Raw genomic sequence first — 16838 nt, forward strand, 5'->3', positions numbered from 1 at the left:
CCAACGTTAGAATGGAGATCATGATTCAGCTAGAAATGAGATTATCACGTTATTGAAATTAACAAAACGAATATTCGATAATTAAATAACGATTAAAAATATAATATCTCAGAAAATACAAAATTAGAAAAAGCTAGCATTATAAACAAAAAGTTTAATATCGATGCATAAAAGCAGCGATCGGTGAAAAATGGGTAAAGGATACGAATAAACGATATATTATGTGAATAAGGAAAAGAACTTGAATATAAATGTTATTAAATAAATTTGAACGAAACGAACACATAAACAGGACTCGACACGAAACGAATGAAACAATTGTAAAATATACAGACTTGTTCGCTTTTTTGTGACGATTCGTGTTGGAAATGGGGAGAAGAGACGGAGAGAGAGACGAGTTTGGGTCGAGAAGGTTTAGTAGATCTACGTAGTTCGATAATATAAGACGTGTCATAACAGGGAGTTGAAGCGTCAATCCTGGCCATGTAGAAATTTTAACTGAATATCGTACAGAGAATACAAGGACTTGACTCGCAATCTTTTTTATTCATTTTCAAGCATCGTCACCGTCTTTTACACATATTTATATTGTATATGACTAAAAAAAAACCTCTCTCGTCTTAATTTCATTTTACGGACAATTTTCTCCTCACTCGTCGTTTCATCTTTTTATTCCTACATATGTGTGTTATTTGTTATTCCTTACGTGTGTTTCTTTTAAACTATCAGGCTAAGTTTGTCAGACCTGCGACGAGTAGTGTCCCTTTTATATTGTAACAATAAAATAACGAATTTAAGAAAGGGTGGAGGGATGAAAGAAAAAAATACAAGTCCCCAAAATTAGAGGTGAAAGGATTCAATTTCTCTTGGTGTCTGATTTTGTGAGTTTCTGTCTTTTTCTGATTTTATTGCGTAGATTGTAGAAGAAACTAAAATCGTTACAGTTATATACTATAGTGTACAATTTTGATTCTCGTTTTTTAAAATTCTCTCGAGACTTACTCCGTATTAAATAATTGTCAAGTATATGAAATAGGCGTAAAATTTTTTGACTTATAGATTGCCGCTAGTTATTTTGTAGAATTATTCTGAGATTGCAAGAAAAAGGCAAACCTTGACACGCGTACAAAACATCTGAAAATGGTTGAAAAATTGTTTCTCTACTAAAATAATATATTATTTTAACTCTCAAGTGAACGGGTTGGTAAATCTACTTATACGTATAAAAATTGTCGAAAATCGTCACTCACCGCGAATCGCCGGATCGCCAAAGAGATGAACCTCGCGGAAAACTGATTTCTCGTTTTTACCAGCGGCGGAGCAATACACGTCGAAATTCGAATCGGGGGGCGAGGATCAGGACGCGGGCGATTAAGTATCCTCGAGATATCGCGGACTCTGCGTCTTGCGGATGTAACGACAAGAACAGCTCGCGCGTTAACTAATCGAGAAGCCCGCAACTATCCGCTCGTTGTTTTATAGCTTGGCTGCGTTTTCCTCGCGCGGCGCGGCGCCGTGGAGGGATATCGAAGAAGTCCTTGGCCGTCAAGGATTACTCACTTCCTGCACCGTAGATCGCTATCCGCTTCTTATATCCAGAGGCCGGCTTTACCTTTAATGACTCAATGCGTCCTTATACGGCGATACGCGATCGCCTCGGGCTTCGCTGGACCAACGTATCCGAATTCCACGCATCGCCACGTGCCCCTCTAATCACACGGCTCTGATTACTCGTGATCTGGTTGACCGATCAAGATCGATCGATCAGAGTGCGCCAATCGCGCTCTGCACGCCTCGCGACTTGTTTCGTTTTTCCTTGCTCTCTGTATAATCGCTTTTCGTCACCCCAATTTTTAGATTTCACTATTTGAAACGACCTCTCTTGACGCTGCTGAGCAGTAGTTTTGTTGCCCTTGATATTCGAATGGTCTTAGAAAGATTTGATGTCAACGACCCCAGAATTAAGCGTAGTTTTTCAAACTTGCCTCTGGTTACTTATTTAGCGACATTTCCACATGTGTCCCAAAAAAGCGATATTATTTACGTACACTGAGAGAGAAATTTTTAGTTCCGGTTACCGCTCGGTCCTTAACTATTTTCATTTTTTACCACAATCGAAAAATATAGTTCTAGGTACGAAATGAAAATTAGTTTTATAGCTGTTACCGGAAAGTCTAGTATCCGTTACTATTCTTTCTCATCACGATCACTGTTGCTACATTTTCTTGCAACTGTTGCGAAAATTTAATGCTTGTGCAACAATAAATTGATTTCAAAGCCTTGTTCAACTAAAAAATTAGAGTAAACCAAACAAACTGATTTTGCGTCGCAATTACCAAAAAAGGATCGACGATAGCGCAAAATAGTATTTCTAGTTACCGTAACAAATGAAATTTTTTTCAGTATAAAATATTTAATTTCTTTTTTATATCCAAGGTTTCTCAAAAAAATACTATCAAGCGCTTGAGGTATACTTAATTTATTGAGACAAAAGTGAACAAAGTATAGAAAATTTAATACTTTTCAGAAAGTTCTCTTGCAAGATTTTTGTCAACTATATCTTCTCAAAGTCCAGCAATAATCCGTCATCATGTGATTATCCCGCCGATCCTGATATCGTTCCTCCGTCACTTTCGGATCCTCGTGAAAGCGTTAACATCTACCTTCCGTCTTTATTTTCTAAAACCTTCGGAAATCACCCCCCCCCCCCCCCCCCCCCTCCCAATTTTTTATTAGTAAATTGTACATTCTCAAACACCAAAATTCACGAAAAAAATCTGGGAAGCAAGAAATTTCTTCTCTTTTCGTTGAGCTCTTTAATTAGTAAAAACCAGTTTTACTTCTCCCATGACGTGAATTTCCCCCACGAATTTTTACGATCTCTGAAGGTGAACCGACAGTAAAGTTTGCGAGCGCTCTACATTTTTCAAACAAACATAACTTACAAAAGATAATTATCTACAGATAGTGAACGAATTCCTCGAAGAGTATTTAATAATTCGATAACATTTAATACAGAAAGAAAAAAGCAACGTCGTTCTTGGAAACTTTTGTGAACTATTGATGAACGGAATAACTAATTAATTAAAATTTTCTTCTTGCGTGATCTTTTTTTTTTAGGGCTTTGGTATATAAACTGGAGTAGTAATCGAAATGAAAAAATTGACATACTATACTTTTGGAATAACTGGGCATGAAATTGAAAATTTTTTAACCGACGAAAGAGAAAGTTCAAGTTTTCTAATTCAATTTTCGATCGTCTCTCAGGTTCTTCGAAGCTTGGACCATTTTTATTTCGATCAAAGATTTGACGATTTATTGAGTTGATGACATAAAACTATACGAAATTATTATGTACGATTATGGATTGCAGGAAACTAATATACTATGCAAAAAAAAATTACGTGTTCCAACAAATTCGATAAAACAAAATGTGGCACAAAATCGTCTTTTATTCACATCACCAGAAGTGATTCAGCCGTAATAAATTTATTGCTGAAATACCAAATTTTTCAAGTGTGTAATATATTCTGAGAATATAAGATCCCTGGAATATTTATACAAATTTACTTACAATTCCACTTCAATGTCGCTCTAAAATTTTTTGGATATTCTGAAAAATGTGCGCGTTCTTGCGCGACAAAAAAAACAAAAAACAAACAATCCGTTCTCATACCATTTACATATACAAACCTGAAAATATCGAAAACATATGTATATTTTATTCGCAGTACCTGAGGATCTTTCAAATGTCTTTCACATTCCTAAAGATCGGACTTTTTAACACATAAATTACATGAGGTGATATTTTATTTTCCGACGACAGAAAATGCTAAAAATTCAAAGACAATAATTTAGAAATGTGACAAAACCGATGAGCGTATTTCCGAAGGTATGAAAATTTGAGTATTTTAAGATCACAGCATGGATTATAATATCATATTAAAATTAGATATCTCTCAAAATAGTGAACTTAAATATCCGGCAGAAATTTGGTGGAACCCCTCATATATACTCAGCAAAGTCCCATGAATTCTCGAGTCATCTGCAACATCGAACGTTAAAATTTCACCCCATCTATTAAGTAGTTCAATATAAAGTCTCATGCAAGCACCTCGATACCAACAACACGTCCTGTTTTCCCGCAGACTAGTTGCCTTCATAGCCTCCGTGCAAAGTGGACGAATATCGCCTCATCGAGATTGAACTTTCCCCGTCCCTGCGTTGCAAGCTCCGACGCGGTGTAAAGCCCAATTAAAAAGCAACGAGTCCAGGAACGGCCAAGGTCGTCCGGCACAACGGGGTGTTGAATTCCCGAAGAAATAGTCGTGTTTTCGCAAAACCCAGGCCAGGACCATCCGTGGGTTGCCGGTATCCGGTCTGACGATGAGTGGGCGTTGATATTGAATTACGGCGTAGACTCGTGAGGATGTTTGAGGGATCGAGGACGCGGTTGTTGAGGGAACAAGGCGGCGGCCGTTGTCTTAACTGAACATAACTTGATTGAAAGTTTGTTAAGTGAGCCTTTGGAGCCCGGTAACCGTTCCTGGAAACTGTCCGCGGAACGTAAGGAACCCCCGAACCATCCGCTAGGACTCCCCTCTTATCGAGGGACGTTCCTCAAACTTCCGGTCATCGTTGGACCTTTGATTGCGGCCATCATTCTTCTCTGCCCCGCGACGCAAACATCAAATCCAACCCTGGACGAACCCACTTCTCGCACCCTCTTCCAAATTGCTTTCCAAGTGTTCCTCTGTTCCCATCGAAATTGCCAGAATTATCGGCGGTTATGATTACAGTTCGCCACAAGGCGCGGGTGAAATCCTTTCTCTCAAATGGTTCACCCCTAATAATAATTAAATCATTTTTATTTACGGGGCGTAAAGGATCGTTATCCAAGGTATGTTAATCAGAGGTCGGACATTGACTGCGAATTCGCACAGCGTACGATTCTTACGAGCTTTTTTCTGACTCCTCTGTCTCACAGTGTCTTATACAAGAATATGGACCCTTCACGTGCAAAAATACTCTCACGGTCTATGACGATGTGGCATGAAAAGGAGCCGAGTCATTCTGACGGAATTCTATAACCATGCTGTTCAGTGTTTTCCTAGTAAGCTGTCGTTCTCCTGCAATTTTGGAAAATAAGCGACGTCTGGCAGCGGTTGAAGTACAGGGGATCCATACTAGTTTACGACGAAAATTCTGTAAGTAATTGAATCCCGAAGAAACTCCATACCATGAATATTAATTCTGAATTCTTGGTCGGGATTGATATTTGCCAGACGAATATACCTTCTCGCAGTTATATGTTTCTTGAAAAAAAAAATTTACTAACGCCGTCTGTCTCATGTTTGTAATATTTTATAATCTGAATCGCGAACGTAAATCAGTTTCCCAAACATCGCTAATTTAGTAAAGTTAAATCGTTGCTAGCGAGGAATCTGAAAAGCGATACTGAAAATAACAGTCTCCTATCCTTGTACCAAGTGAATTACCTTCTCGTTCAGGATAGTTCTGAAAACTGGATGGCGAGAAACATTCCAACCATATTACATTTCAGGTTTCAAACAAACCAAAGGAACGATTCATCCATGCTGTCGTGTCTTATCAACGACGGATATTTTATAAAATTCTGACAAGCGGATCGAGAAGAATGACAAGTCGATTAAAGAAATGAACACCGTATCCTCATTCGATGAGTGGTCACACGTTGCGTCAACAGATGCCACGTTGGGGGAAAAAATTGCCCTTCTCAACTTCTCGCAGCAGTGTAAAAGGTATTTTCGTCGTTGACAGACTCGGCAATCAATCAGACGACCGAGTATTTACATTAACTTTTGTCAAATCGTCATCCGTCACGCCGCTCTAACACAATAATCCAACTTAATTACCAAAGTACTCTGAGGCGTCGCTCCCTCAGGCGCAGGTGCGAGGACCAACTTCCAGTCTCCATATCCATCAGGATAGGCACTCGCCTATACGCGAACCAATGCCAACATGCAGACGCTGTATATCCATGTATACCGACGTCTTACCGTCTTTCGATAATATGCTGATCCCGTTTACAAGCCAGGACAATCCTGCAAAGGATTCGAGGGATGTAGAGGAGTCCCGTACCATTATACACCAGCTGATACTCGCGTCGGGTCTTCGCCGTACCCTCATCCCTCTCACTCTCCGTCGTGTTCAGGCCTTGAGTCGACTCCCACAAGTCGGTTGAAAACCTTCATCCAGCCTATCGTCTCCGTTTTAGGGGACGCACTGGTTGCTTGGGACACGTTGTACTCCGTGTAGGTAGAAGGATGAACAGGATCGTCAACAACGTTACCGTTCCTGCACGCTGGGTTGAACGATAATTGCGTACCGTTCCTCTAGTAACGGTTGAGACATTGATCCTTTGGTTCTAGTCCAACTCGCACTGAGACCATTAACGTCATCTCGAGCAGAGCTGAGTTGGTATTGGATTAGATCGGATCATACGGAAGTTAGGACGGTTGAACTTTTCAAACGCGGAGACAAAAGAGAAAGAGAGTTACTATAGGGACGCGAGATGAGAGGATATTGCGGATAATAAAATAAAAGGCGATGAAACGGATGGTGAGAAAGGGAAGGTCGTAATTCCTCATGCAAATGAAAGTTTCTAAGGATATTAAGTCCGTAACCTGCTTTTAGAAATTCTCGGAAACTTGTACTGGGAAGCGATGTCTGTATGCTGTTTTGTTCGAAGAACGAGACGCTTTGAGGAAGCTTTCGTCTTCATCGAATTAATCAAACCCCGGCTCTTTCTTTGACTTGCCAAGTTTCGCGTGTAGATGTACAGGTTGAGTCGGTACAATCTCCCAGAGTAGGACTAGACAATTCTAATCTCGTAGTAAGCACTTACTCACCCTGTATAGTATAGGCAAGAAGAGTGTCTCATTACACAGTCCATGCAAGAAATAGCCCGAAGGGATGTTGTACGCGGATCAAAGAGTATAGTTGAAACAGTATCACCTATTATATCCCACCATTTTGAATCTATAACGAATTTATGCCGATGGGTTGAGACACTTCGAAGGAGTATAACATTAAAGAGGATTGGTCTCTATGAGCCAAAAATTGGGTACTCAAACCGACACCACTCGGATTCAACAGTGGCTTGTCTTGTTTCTTGTTCAATTTAACGTTCCTAGTTGCTGGTTGACACTTGCATACCTTAATTACTTCAGTTTTGTGGCTGAATCATCAATGTCCATCGGATAAAATTGACCAGAACGGAAAATTTGAAGCGTCGGATTTCCACTGGGGATGATTTTACCGTGCTTGGACAGTAATGATGTCAGAATTATACGCGATAATTGGGTTCGTCGATTATAGTCATGACAGATATTACTGTTGAAATTTCATGACACGCGAGAAGCTTGCTTTCTAGTCAGTCAATATCGTAAAAAGTCGCAAGTCAGCCTGAGGAAATCGTTATCAATTGATTACGAAGAGTGAGGTTATTTAAAAAAATTCCTGACAATTCTAGACGTTGTCGAAAAGAATATCATAGCAGAAGATTACAAGTCAAGACAAAGGTTGGAAAAGGAATTACATTTCGGAATTTGAACTGACGATCAAGTCTGGATGTTAATAATTTGAAAGAAAGTACGTTGCCGTGTCAATTTCTTTAATAACAAAAAGACACGTAATGCAAATTCATTTTAGTTCTTCACAGCTCATTTTTTTCTGAAATTAATTTTTGACCGATCATCTCCGTAGATTTGTTTCAATTTTTATTTCACAATGTGAAAAAACGTTGCGTGCAAAGTTATTGCAGATTTTAATTATAAACTTATGATTTATTTAAAGAAAATTTTTACGTTCATTTGATACATCTTGCAAACAATTCTCCAATCAGAATAAATAACCACTGATCCATAAACATAAATAAGAATTACGACTCTGATATTAAAACATGGACCATCAATGCAATCTTTCACAAGCAATATTGTGAGAATTTTTTAATCAAAATTTAACACAATCCTCATCAGTTTCGCTTTTCAAATCACAGTTGTACACTTTTTTTTTCGTTTTTATGCTAATTTTCTTTACCAGACCAAGTACCGCACATCTTTTATAATTGTATCAACAGCATATCGATACGACTATTTGGATAGCATCGCGTTACTAATTTCCAAAAGAGTTAAGAAACTTATCAGGTCCTTTATATTGAATTATGCAAATGTTGTTTACTGATAAATAATTACCGTTCAAAGTTTATCAGGGAAGATCTTTTGCTGCTATAATATTAAAGGAAGTTACGCTCTCGACGTAACGAATCATGGAACTCAAATTAGCCCTGTATAACCTGCAGGTAGGGTAAAATTGCCCAAACTTCCAAACTCCTGCCACCTTTCTCACTTCCATTTCCTACCACCGCAGCGCTGAGCTCAAAGGAACGTTTCTTCCCGCGGTTTTTCGCCATCTGTTTACCCCGTCAGGTTCCATTTTCCTTCTCCCCCCTCTAACTTCGTTCTTAAAAGCAAGGCCGCAAAGTTGAAACCGAAGTAATTAACTAGCACAAAAATTGAGCGAATGAAACGAGTCCGGGATTAGGTTGAGTTTATCGTTTCGCAGAACTGCGACACGGGCTATGCGTCTTTCCGATTACCAATCGATAGTCCACCCCCAAGGTCCTGGATACCAGACAGTATCTTTATCTCACCGTTTCTTTCAAGCCGTGTTTTCGTTCGCTCGTTCAGGGGATGACTGAAGGTCCCAATTCCTGACACCCGGCGATTTCTCTCCCTCGAATCGCCCTTACAGGCACAGATCGGTGCAATTAACTTTAAAAGGCGGCGCCACCTGCGCCGGTAGTTGTCGAAACGACGGTGACCTTGAGTCGAATGGACATCGAGTCGTGGCGTAACGGCATCAAAGGTGAAAAGGCTGTTTCGAGGGTCAGGGATGATCGTTGGATTTAATCAAAGATTGAACGTTCGAGTCTTCTGGACTGGAGCGCGTCGCAATCTCGTATCGCATTTTATTTCCCGTCAAGTTTTCCCGCGCTAATCATCAGCTCGAAACGACGCTTTCCATCCCGCTTCGAGCAGGAAGTTTTAATGAGTGTGGAATTAGATATCCGGCCGACTACCGCCCTCATCCTCCACTGCACTCTTCGGACTCGGGAGTAGACGATTTGAAACTTGCAGACTGCAGCTTGCAAGCACGAACGGAGTTCTGGGCCTCGGAGTGCCTCGTGATACCTCCGCATTCTGAACCTCGGCTCAAACGCGGTGTAACGAACAACCAAAGCTTACGCCAAAGGCGTTTCAACCCTCGGCAATTTTCCCCCCTCGCGAAATCATGGACGAGATGATTTCGATGCAAATATGCAATGCATACGCGCTGGTTCTACTTGGCGAATCTATTCAAAATCTAATTGGGGTTCGGGCCGTTGTTCTCTCGATCAATCAGCTAAATTTCATTCCAACTATGAATTGGCCCTGCCTTTGAACCATTGAATCGGGCTTATAGGCAATCACACCTTGCCCGTTTACTCGCGCGATTCGGTCAGTTTCGATTTTCAACATTTTACCCACACGAAACTTTTTTTCATTGATCGGCGAGTGGCGTAAGCATCATTGTGTTGAAACTGAAACTTCATTTCGGAGAAAACTTTGAGTGATTCGACTTCTTTTCATTTCATGGCTAGAATTTAGAAAAAAAAAATTCAATCGAGCTGCGATACTCTTTAGCGAATTGTAGCGAGTTATCGATTTTATTGAAACTAATTGTAAGTTTGTACTTGAACCTGGACTCTGATAGAACATGTGGTATTATTTGCTCTCTATTCAACTCTGTAAATAATTCACTCTCATAAGCGACACAGAGACTTGCGGATTAGGTGTATTTTCCAAATGTATAACTCTTCGATATTCTCTTTGACCTGAAGGTTGAAAAAATATTACACAACAATCCCGCCGTGCTAGACATACATGTGATATATAATTCTAAGGAAACTGCTAATTAACAATTTAGATGGTAAATATGTTCATTCTTGACAAAGCCAAAGAATTTTTACCATCAATTCGGCGTTGAAAAAACCTGAACATCAGAATGCTTCGACAAATTCCATAATTAAACCATTTATTATTGTTCATGTACAAAACCCGTTGACAGAAAAACTGAAATTCGTTATAAAAGGCCCTAAAAAGTTGGGAAATTTTTAGTCTCTACTATCATACGCTGAAACTCTGCAAGTCTAACAACTTGCCGTTCGTTTCTATACCTTGGACACCAAGAAACCTTACCGTTATATCAACAAAGCATCTCCCTACAATTACTTCACCCGACATAAATCCACCGAGAAAAAACTCAACCCAATCCAGTGATGATCGCAAGCCTCCATAGCTCAGGGGTTAGAGCACTGGTCTTGTAAACCAGGGGTCGAGAGTTCAAATCTCTCTGGAGGCAGGTGAATTTTTTTCAACCAAAAACCGTCGGAATGAACTATTCGAATAGCAAATTCGTACCGTAGAGGGTTTCCGGAGGATCACGTGTACGAGGATCGACAGGATCTGAGCCTCTTTCGTCTTTTTTTTTTTTTTTCCTCCCCTTCCCCTTCCCGCCATCCTCCGCTGATTCCATTCGGGGTCCGGCTTCGCTTCCTGATCCAAATTGATCCGATAATCAAACTCGCAACTAATTTTCCCCGCAGCTAGCTGGACTGAGTCGCCGCTTACGGGTCGGCTGTCAAATTAGATTGTCGACCCGCTTCGCGTTCCTGTCGCTCCCGCGCTACCAGTCGTGCGGTTTCCCACCGACCATTCCCCGCGAATTTCCCTCAAATTGTTTTACCCAAACTTGGAGAGTTTAAGCGCCATTAAACAAGTCCGTAACGCGTCGCTCACCCCTCGCCTGGATACCATTGCCTAATAAAACTGTACCAATTTTATCCGAATGTGGGGTTCTTCGCCTGGTTTACTACCTTCAATTCTAGATCCGCACTATTACACGGATCGCTCAGTGCCAACTCCACGCGATATCCAACCGAATCAAATCGTCCATTTCGGCAAAGAAATTCACGCACATCAACATCATTTTTTTTTCATTTTTTATAGACTAAGAAAATTGACAGGTTCAGAATTACACGCAATCCCTGATATATATTTTGATTTTGTGCATTGATTAGGCAACTTTTTTCACGTCATTGTCCAAAATTTATCGCTACTTGTCAAAACTTTGTCATCACGTTTCGACAACTAAGTTTCTTGCTGGTATAATAATTCATCAGCCGATTTGAAACTCTTTGTCACAGTTTGCAACGGGTTTATTTTGCGCGCCATTTTCGTGACGTCACTAATCAGTACACCTAACCTAACCTCGAATCGCTGTTCCAACCTAAGAAACGCCGAATGGCGCGCACATTCGAAACACATTTTACAACTCTCGTAACTTTCCATAGCTATTCTCAATAAACTTCACACCGCATAGGTTAATTTTAGTAGGTATAATATGTGACTGGAAATTTTTTTGTCTTACTTTAATTACTGGTGAGGCAAATTTCATCGACAACCTAAATTAATCTAAATCTAATTGTTACATCGATCTGTCTACACTTCTGATGTAAACGTGCGACGGGTCTGTGTAATAGGAAACGGTAACTTCGTATCAATTTTTGTAAACATTTGGATTTGTTGAGAAATGGAGAAAACGAGGCGATGGAATTGCGGATGATTCACATCACGCTTAGAGAAGAGAAGAGAAGAGAAGAGATTACCTCCTGGATTGTAACAAGGCACGAGGCTGAATATAGCAACGATTAGCTTTGGTTCCTTACATAGGTAAACTTCGAATCTTAGTCTGCAGGGCCTCCTCAATATACATTTGTGATTACTCGCTCGTGAAATACGATGCTAATTGAAGTTACGCGAGATATTGCAGCTGAAACGAGACACGTCGAGTCTGTTTAGACGTCTTAGAACCCGAAACGTGGATCTATCGTACAACGGGAGTTTTCTGTGGAACTTCCCACTCAACGCGAACTCTGTAGCGATAGTCACTGAGCTGAAAATAATCGATGCATCGATTAATCGAGTCGAAAAAAATAATCATAACACAACTCGATTGAATGGGTAAAAATTACTCGATTGATCTGTTGTTTCGTATTTTTTTTTTAAACGGTGCATATGAAACCAAAATTTCTTAAATTTCAGTACGTAGTCTTGATAGGGAAAAAGTTTTTTGATTATTTATAGTTTCGTTCGAAATATTTTTCAATTTCAGGTGAAAACGTTCGTTTATCTTTCACTTATTACGTCAAATAGGAGCAGTATAATGATAATAATTCATTTTTCATCACAAATTTATATTGCATTGCGTCGTTCATAATTGTAGTAAAAAAAAAAAAAAAAAAAAAAAAAACAGATTTTCAGGTAAAATAATCGAGTTTGAAAAACAATCGACTATACTCGATTAATCGGGGAAAGATAATCGATTTAATAGAAGATCCATTAGTTTTTCATTCTTAGCAAAAAGATAGGCAACGTAATATGTACGTTTTGAATACGCAGCAACAGAAAATGAAACGTGTGTGTACATATTACAAAGTTTCACGTCAATTCAATTTAATTCAAATTAGCTTTTCCACGTCCCGTATTTTTGGTATTGAATCTGTTTACGTTCATTGTATTATTTATCACACAATATTAATAACAATTGGGACGAATGTGATTTTGAAACAATGACATCTTGACATTGTTGGAATTTTGCTCCATAAATTTCTTGTTATATCTCTTCGCAAGATAATATCTTTGCTCAAGTTTCTGAATTGAGATTCCGCAAAGAAGAAATCCCAGAGATATTCTCCGTGAACTTTCGAGTCTCTCTGACATGGGTTGCACATTTCTGCCTCGAGGAACTTTCTGATTTCTTACTATTTCTCAACGTCATTTCCTTTTTCTTTGAAAATTCATCTGTGCAGGTTTTACCGCCAGTTTCTTGTACAGTTCGGTGTTTTACAGTGAGTTTCCTTGTGTTGGAAAAATTTCGAATCCTTCACTGTAGTAGATTTTTACGATTATTTTCTTCGGTAGAGAAAAATATTTCATCGACTCTATTGAATTTTTTTAATTTATTTAACAGACGATAGACGCACGATAATATTTATTGACCTCAAAAATTTGCAGGAAAAAAAAAAATAGAAACATGTGATCGATTAATATTTAAACTATCCGAAAAGTTGTAAAATTTATGACAGAAAAATTGACGTTCATTAATGAAAGTCAAATTCCATATTTATAGGCTTTGCGAAAATTTTAAAGGAAATTTACACAAAGTCAAAACGTCTTTTCATTGAAAAAATCTGAGAAACAGCTTCGATTTATACTCTTACCTAGAAAGGCTGACCAATTGTGGAAACTATTGAAAACTTTCCGCCGTAGAACAGAAGCCCGCAAATGACAGATATCGAATTCAGTGGGTACGGAAAAGCCGTCTGCAAGGTATTGTCGAAACGGGGGCGGATTCAACGAAGCCGCAACCCGCGGATCCGATAGTTTGAAACAAAAGAGAACCGCGAAGTTATGGATATACGGCGACGAAGAGAAGTCGAAAGTGGGAAGTCAAAGTTCAGGGCGCTGCGTTGCAAAGGGCGGGAAGGTTAGAAGGTCAGTTGAAAGAGCGGGCCGGAAACCCGGGGCGCAGATGTCGTGATTGGACCATTGTTCGACAAATTGCTTCGTTGAAATTAATTTGAAATCAATTTCCGGAACGGCGATCGCCTTCCCCTTCCCTCTCGCCCTTCGTCGCGCAATAATTTACATACCAGGCATGCCGTTAACGTAAAACGTTCGCAGGATGATATTAAATAAATATATAACGCGAGCCCAAATAATTGTGAAATTTAATTTTCGCATTTATACGATGTCCAACTTGTCGGAAAGTTTTTTCAAGTGAAAATTTCAAGATTTAGTTATACACACAGGTACAATGAGAAAAATTGCATTTGTTACAGTAACTGGAAAAATTCAGAAAACAGGTATCGTTAAAAAACACTGTTTAAATATTGTTGAAATTGCGAAAAACGAGGTACGCGTAAACATTCTGCGCTATCGTCTATCCTTTTTTGGCTATTGCAACGCAAAATCAGTTTTTGAGGTTCACTCTACTTTTTTAGTTAAATAAGGCTTTAACGTCGATTTATTGTTACACGAGCATTAAATTTTCGCAACAGCTGCAAGAAAATGTAGCAACAGGATTCGTAATGAGAAAGAATAGTAACGGATAAGAGACTTTCCGGTAACAGCTAGAAAACTAATTTTCATTTTCTACCTGGAACTATATTTTTCGATTGTGGTAAAAAATGAAAATATTTAAGGACCGAGCGGTAACCGGAAATAAAAATTTCTCTCGGTGTATCGTATGAAAATCCTCTAATTTTCAAACACAGTTTTGAACTTTTGTCTTCGAATTTTCAGCACTTTCTGTCACCCGAGAAGAAATACGACTCGATACACTTTTGCGTAAGAGAGTTCGCCCATTGCGAATATCAGATCGAATTTCATGTACTGTCGGAAAACACGCTTTTTCGAGTTTTAAGTCCTGTATATGCGAAGGGTATAAAAATACATTGTTCACATTTTCTTGTGTAGAGAAATAAACATTTTGGTGTATGACCTGAAGTTTTTATAAAGGGATGGAGATGAGATTATAATTAAATCGAGATTCTTCGGTTTTATGATTTCAACGCCTTTATCGGACTTTATGGGCAAATTTCGTTTATGTCCCTCATGAAATTGCTGCAAAGCCCATTTTGAAAAATGGGTATCAAAAACAACCACTCAACTGTTTTCAAGAATATTCAAAACATTTCAGGTTTAAAATGACAAAATTTTAATAAAATCTCAAGCATAAGTTGTAAACTCGAAATGAATTTTCAACTCAATATAGTGTGAATGGTTCACGAACTTAAAAAAATCAATACTCTTGAGTTTTTCATGCTGATTCACAAATTTTTTTTCGTTTCGGATTTGTCCGAAGGCTAGCTATAACCTTATACATTAAAAAGGATGATTTTTTATTTTAAAACCTGAAAATAAAACATTTTTACACCATCACATGTTCTCCATAAAACGCTTAAACTTCCAACTTGACCATTTTCTGTTAAAAAAAAACGAACTATTTTTCCTGCGATACTTAATCGCATTGAGAAAAAGTTCGAGATGTGATCATAAAGTAAAAGTATCAGTATACGTTTACAAATTTTTACCGTACATTGTCAAATTTGATTACCCGAGCTTTCGACACTGAATCGTATTACAAATTAATGTTACAGCAGAGTTATCGTAAAATTTGGATCATTGACCATTTTTCAGTCGGTATATCGTAGAAAGAAGTTACTTGTGCGATATTTTTCGCAATTGTTGTGAAAGTTTACGAAAGTGTTATTATACGTAAGCTGTAAATGAGGTTATCACACAAATTTTTCGAACAAGCAAAATATTAATGTCCAATCGACAAGTGCGCGTATTTGAAAACTTGTTGCCCTGTAACGCGAAATACCGATAAGCTTTTTTATGGTATTTTTTTATTTTTTTTTTATTTTTATTTCCTATTATATACCTAGCACCTTTTTTACGATGATACCGTATCGGAGTTTGTTTCATGGAAACATGAAACCGCAGCTATGGGGATAACGATATTCTCATGGTGTGAGTTTTACGCGGTTGATATTTTACAAAGAAGGAAAAAGAAAACGTTGTTTTTTCTCCTTATTTCAGCCTCGATAGGCATTTCATGAAAAATGATACGCATCTCAACGTGACGTTGAATTTCCAAAAACGAACTCTTCCCGATTTCACGATCAAAATACCATTTGCCGGTAAAAATAATGATATTATTACTTAAGCTTTTCTTGGTAAAGAGAAGTTTCCAAATGCTGATTGACATTTTTCGGGCGAATAAACAATTCTCTAATCAATACTAATAACGAAGTATTTCTAGCATCACGCGATGTGTAGTACAAAACGAAGTCGATCGTATTCGAAACTCGTGTACGTAAATAATTACATTCTGAAATCCAATGTCATGTAAACTCCCATTAAATTACCAACAATCCCATTAGGGAAATGGTTAAGCCCCCTATAGGATTACGTTGGCATCTGTCATTCGATGAATTCGAAACACGAATCGAATTTACATGTACATATAACCTGTATTAATACAGCACAAAGATAATTATTCGAAAGTAATCAGCAAAATCTGTTTAATTAATTCGTTACAAATACTAATATCCGTAATAACAACCGGCTGATCATTATTGTATAATTAAGTTGAGTATGAAATTCTTTTGAGAAAATTACGTGGAGTAATTTGAGAGTTTATAAAGTCACCTTAGGATCTCCAACACGTTTATAAAGCTCGTTTAAAGGTTATCAAAGTTTAGGGAATGAACAGAATTATCTTTTAAGGAATAAACGGAACTTGTAAAAAATTACGGACTTGGTTTAACGGATAACGAGCTTCCTGAACGAATGATAAAATGTTTGAACAATAAAGTCTAATTGTTATCATAAATCGGTGAACGAAAGTTTTTTGTTTGTAATAATTTCGGTGTATTTTGTTTGTTTTTTTTTTTTCTCAACGTAGAGATTATATACTTTTAGAATATATTGAATTTTTTTCACGTCACAATACACGTAACGCGAATTCCGACTGAATAAGAAAATTCCCGAAGAAAAGGAATTTTGTTCGTTAAATTCTTTCGATTTTTATCGACCGCAATCGTTCAAATTGAGAAGATGGGGAAAAAATTGAAACAAAAGACTATCGCGAAGTTATATTTGCTACGTCGCAATCGCAATTGTGTC

The 16838-nt window shown here is 38.3% G+C and overlaps 1 protein-coding gene and 1 non-coding gene across 3 annotated transcripts in view; one reads left to right on the forward strand and one right to left on the reverse strand.

Annotated features, from left to right (window-relative positions):
- LOC124211741 (cysteine-rich venom protein DIS1) overlaps window positions 1–1419 on the reverse strand; it is an 87102-nt gene extending 85683 nt beyond the window's left edge. Inside the window, exon 1 of one of the 2 annotated variants that reach the window (XM_046611099.2) lies at window positions 1251–1419. The gene's annotated coding sequence lies outside the window, so the exon portion shown is untranslated. The remainder of the gene's footprint in view (window positions 1–1250) is intronic. The other variant, XM_046611098.2, reaches the window with a different exon arrangement.
- An 8951-nt stretch (window positions 1420–10370) lies between these two features.
- On the forward strand, window positions 10371–10443 carry TRNAT-UGU (transfer RNA threonine (anticodon UGU)). Its single transcript has one exon. It is a non-coding gene; the product is annotated as a tRNA-Thr (tRNA).
- The last annotated feature ends 6395 nt before the right edge of the window (window positions 10444–16838 follow it).

This window comes from Neodiprion pinetum, chromosome 2, assembly GCF_021155775.2.
Source record: "Neodiprion pinetum isolate iyNeoPine1 chromosome 2, iyNeoPine1.2, whole genome shotgun sequence".
Classification (NCBI taxonomy): Eukaryota; Metazoa; Arthropoda; class Insecta; order Hymenoptera; family Diprionidae; genus Neodiprion; species Neodiprion pinetum.